Source organism: Cibotium barometz, chromosome 37, assembly GCF_041138505.1.
Source record: "Cibotium barometz isolate CiBa-2024 chromosome 37, ASM4113850v1, whole genome shotgun sequence".
Classification (NCBI taxonomy): Eukaryota; Viridiplantae; Streptophyta; class Polypodiopsida; order Cyatheales; family Cibotiaceae; genus Cibotium; species Cibotium barometz.
Window position 1 is genome coordinate 45,895,963 of NC_141082.1, and position 4,909 is coordinate 45,900,871.

A 4,909-nucleotide genomic window follows, 5' to 3' on the forward strand; every position below is an offset into this window, starting at 1 on the left:
AAGACCCACTCAGTTGACTCAACAACTCATCTATGTGAGGTAAAGGGTACTTATTCTTAATGGTTTGCCTATTCAACCCTCTATAGTCAATGCAAAGGATATATGTCCCATCCTTTTTCCTTTGAAACAAAACTAGACTACCCCAAGGAGAAACACGAGGTCTAATGAAACCCTTTTGTGTCAAGTCATCTAGCTGAATCTTCAACTCTCTTAACTCATCCACATTAAACCTGTAGGGTGCCCTAGAGCAAGGTTGGGTTCCTAGTTCTACTTCTAGGGCATGATCTAAGTCTCTGGGAGGAGGCATCCTAGGTAGGTCATCTGGAAAAACGTCATGATATTCATCAAGGAGTTTCTTCACATACTCGAGATAGTCTTCCTTCTCTGTCTCTTCCTTAAGCTCATCGGAAAAGATTAAGAATGTCTCACACCTTTTCCTAATTTCTCTCAAAAGTTTAATGGTTGAAATTAGAAAGGACTCACTATTCCTCTCTTCCCCCTGAATAACTTGGGTTAATCCCTCCTCACTAGCAAAACTCACAATCCTATCCACACAGTTAATGAGGGCTGTTGGAGACTAACCAATCCATCCCAATTATTACATCACACTTACCCATCTCGATGGCGTAGAAGTTTCCTTTACACTTCCTTTCCGCTAAGGTGAAAGATAAGTTTTCTAAGAACCCCTGGGTGTAGTGAGTTTTCCCATTGGCAAGCCTCTTTACTTGATTTACTAATCTTAAGTGTTGCGATTCCATAAGTTTTGGAGAAATAAAATAATGAGTGCTACCCAAGTCAACTAAAAATTAAACATCCCGATTTCTAATCTTTCCTTTTATTCTTATCACTGAAGCATGTGCATGAGATGTAGAAGAAACCATGCATTTCATTATAGGTTTAGGCAACTCACCTTGTTTCCCCACTTTCTCGATTGTCGGATCCATCTCAGTTAACTTCGCTTGCATCTTTGGTCCAATTTTGAAATTGAATTTAGCTTCGTTTGGGCACTCAAATGTACAATGTCCCTGCTCTCCACATCTAAAGCACAATCCGAGCCTCCTTGCTCGCTTAATGAACTGGGGATCATTCTGCCATGTTACTGGTTTCTGGTTCTTCTAATTTCCTACATTATTCTGATTATTGGATTAATTTTGATTTCCAAAATTTTAGAAATTTGGATTCTGTCTACCCTGCTGATTATAGGTCGCAGATCCTTGGTTTTTCCTACTATCATAATTTTGATCTTGTTGTTGCATATTACGCCCTCCTTGAAACTTGGAATTGTTAGAAAATTTAGATCTACGTGGAATACCTGAGTTCTGAAAACCTTGAGGACAATGTCCAGTCGGAAATTAACCCTGATGTTGCAGCCTTTCTTTGATTATATACTTCCATCCTTTCAAAATTTTCAACTTTGGATACAATATCTAAGAAATCCCGCGACCCTCCTTCAAGCCCTCTACATCCCTCTTGAACCTGCTTGAAATTGTAAAATTCCATCTTCTTTTCCATATAGTAATGAGGAGAACAATACTTCTTTTCTGCAGGACCTTGGAATTCAGCCTAGGTAATTGGTTCATTTGTTTCTCTCGAATCTGTACATGGGACTTCCACATAATTTTGTGACACCACGCAATTGCAGGGAGGTAATTTTAGCCTTTCCCTCCTCATCTAATTCTTCAAGCCAAGCCTCAAGATCTTCTCCTGTCTTCTTTTCACCATTAAATTCCAAGAGTTTTGATTTCTTGAAAACTTGCTTTTTGGTAGATTTGGCCACATCTTCCTATGCTTTAGCTCTTTTTCAAATTTTTGGTTCATGATTAACATTGGGAGGAATCTCTACATAAATTCCTGCAGCACCTCAATTATTCTCGTTCTAATTTGAAGGGTCAACTACTGTTTTTCCTTTAGCTTTGTTTAATTCTGCGCGGCGGTCAATCATTCAATAAGCTAAGTCTGCTTGGCTAACCTTTGCTGAATTGGGTTACTATTACCCATCTTTCAAGCACGATCAAGGATGCGACCTCTCTGATAGCACTTGTGACGCTCCCACTCAATAATCACAATACAATTCAAGAAAATAGAATTTGCATAAATTTTTGAGGCAAAAAGAGAACATTTCTGTATATAATCAAGAAATCTTACAGCAATTTGATATGAAGCACTCTTGGAGAAAAGAGTTCAAACCACTCGACCACCCCCAAGCTATCTCACTTGCACTCTCACTCTCATGAAAAACTTGCACTCAAACTCGCACACACTCGCACTCGCACTCTCAATCTCCTCTTCAATTTTTCTGTGTATCCTCTTCTTCATGTCCAAAGCCAAAAGTAGCCCTTTCTAGAGCTTTCTCGATCCATGTGTCATATTTTTGGTGGTGATGTCCTTTTTTGGAAAAAGGATGTTGGAAAGCTTTCTTCATACGCGGTCATCATTCCCATGAGATTACATTTTTTTAAATTTATTTAAAAACACTGGGAAAACAACCCTTTTCCATGGTGCACCATTTGTGCCTCGGTGATCCGATGAGGATGTTCAATATCTCATCTCAAACATTCCATCCTCCTCTTCAACTTTGTATCTCTTCATCTGAGGCTAAATCTTTATTCTTGACCTCTGTTTAGGACCTGCAATGTCTCGACACGAAAATCTAGGCACATTTTTAGCACAAAACCACTCAAAACCCACTTTGGAGTCACCAAACGGATATGAAATAATGTAAATCACAAAGATTTCACTTGAGCAAAGTTGTTCTATGTACAAAACGAAAAAACTCTCTCATACAAAACTTCTTCTAATTCCACCTCTAACCTAATCAAAATTCACCCACAAAAATGGCAACTACCTGAAAACGACCAAAACCAAAAATTTCCTGCAACACAAAATTTTGTCAAAACATGTTAGATGTCGAAACAAAGCATTCTACACACTTTCTACAACAAGAATTTATGAAAAATATTTATACGAAATTTTATTGTTATGATGTTAAGTTTCTCACAAATTATCTTCAAGAACTTTATATTTCCTATCCAAAGAAAGCATAACGATTCACATCTCTTGGAGTGTTCAATTGTTTTAACAGATAATTTCAATCATACCACAATAATGGAGGTATGTGTTGACTTTATTTAACCAACCATTCACATCATTTATTTTTTTTTAAATAATAAAATAAGCATTCTCTTCCAGAACAGTTATACTCTATTTGTCAATTCTTAAATGGATACCTGAACGGTTTTGTCCCACCTATCCCAACCTCACCCAATCTTACTTTCAAACACGGGCCAATTGATATAATGCAACTGAGTACAGCTGCTATCCCGGGCAGGAGGGATGTCATGGTTTATCCGTCCATCCTTCTGTCGTTAATTGGAGATGCCTAATTACCACTATGTTCGAAGCGTGGCACTTGGGTGATTCCGAATATTCCATGTGTAGGACATATGAAATTAAGGATGGCTGGAACTAAGTGTTGGATTTAATGCTTATGTACTATCGTGTAACTTTAGCATGTGTTACTAACGTGAATGTGTTAAAATGCACAACCTTGTGTAGGTTGGTGAGATTTACAGGCTTTGTGCTTGTAAGCCGGAATGGCTAGGACGTGATGGTGTGGTGATAAATTACCGAGAAGGGTTTTCTCAGCTACACAATGGATGATAATTATTTTCTCGAGAAAGAGGAACTGATTTGATGTGTTTGATCACCCTTTGGGGTCATTAGGGATGCCCATGGCTTAGAGAAAATTGGACTTGAGTGATTGCTGTCGGTGTTAGTAGTTGTGAGCTACTGACATTGTGTAATGGTGGGGGACAACTAGTATAGTTGAAGAGAGTGTGAGCATGTGTTGCTCATTAACCAAGGTGAATATGGCATAAATATAAGACAATGGATCGAGATGGTTGATACCTTAACAACAATATTGAGCTTTTGGTATGACGGGTATGCTTCTTACCAACTGTTATTATATTTTTTTGAAGAAAAAAGAAATATATTTAACAACAAGCATACTTTGTTGTTGATGGTTTTGGTAGGACTTGCCAACACACTTTATTGGTAATGTATGATCTAATGTACCATGTGCACAACCCTACTGGTTTGTTGGACTTTTCTTTTGTCAAATTTCTAGCAAGCTATGTAATTGAGGACAGTTGCTTTCTTAACCGGGAGGACTGTTATGTGAGTGAACTTTCTTGAGAATTTAATTATATTTATTCAATAAAAACTATAGTTAGAGATGAGAGTATATGAATATCTCTAAACAATTAGAAAAATATAAAGAAAACAAATTTGTGATAAAAATAGCATCTTTATGATAGAGATCCCAAAAAGTAGGTCGATTTCTATATACAGTGGAATTTAGCGAAACGGACCATGCTAAGCTGTAGACTAGGCCTATTACCGTAATTTTAAGTACCAACTCGACTATATTCTGACGAAAAATCAGAGAGATATAGGGGTTGCAAGTTGCAGGCCTGTACTTGTATACAGGGAGCCAAGATAGTCTGAGATAGGCAAATGTCTACAGGGAGTATTAGTTCTCTTATTGTTTTCCTTATATGGTTTAATTATTTCATGAGAGAGAGAGATAGAGAGAGAGAGAGATTAAACATGGTTTGTAAGAATTGCAAGTTCCTTGGATGAAACTCTCTTTTCTTTCTATCTTCTCTTTTATCCTCTGATGTGAGAAGATGTGTGATTGTATCAAATTACTTCATACCTTATCAAATCATCGAAATAATTATTTCATGAGAGAGAGAGATCGAGAGAGAGAGAGAGATTAAACATGGTTTGTAAGAATTGCAAGGTCCTTAGATGAAACTCTGTTTTCTTTCTATCTTCTCTTTTATCCTCTGATGTGAGAAGATGTGTGATTGTATCAAATTACTTCATACCTTATCAAATCATT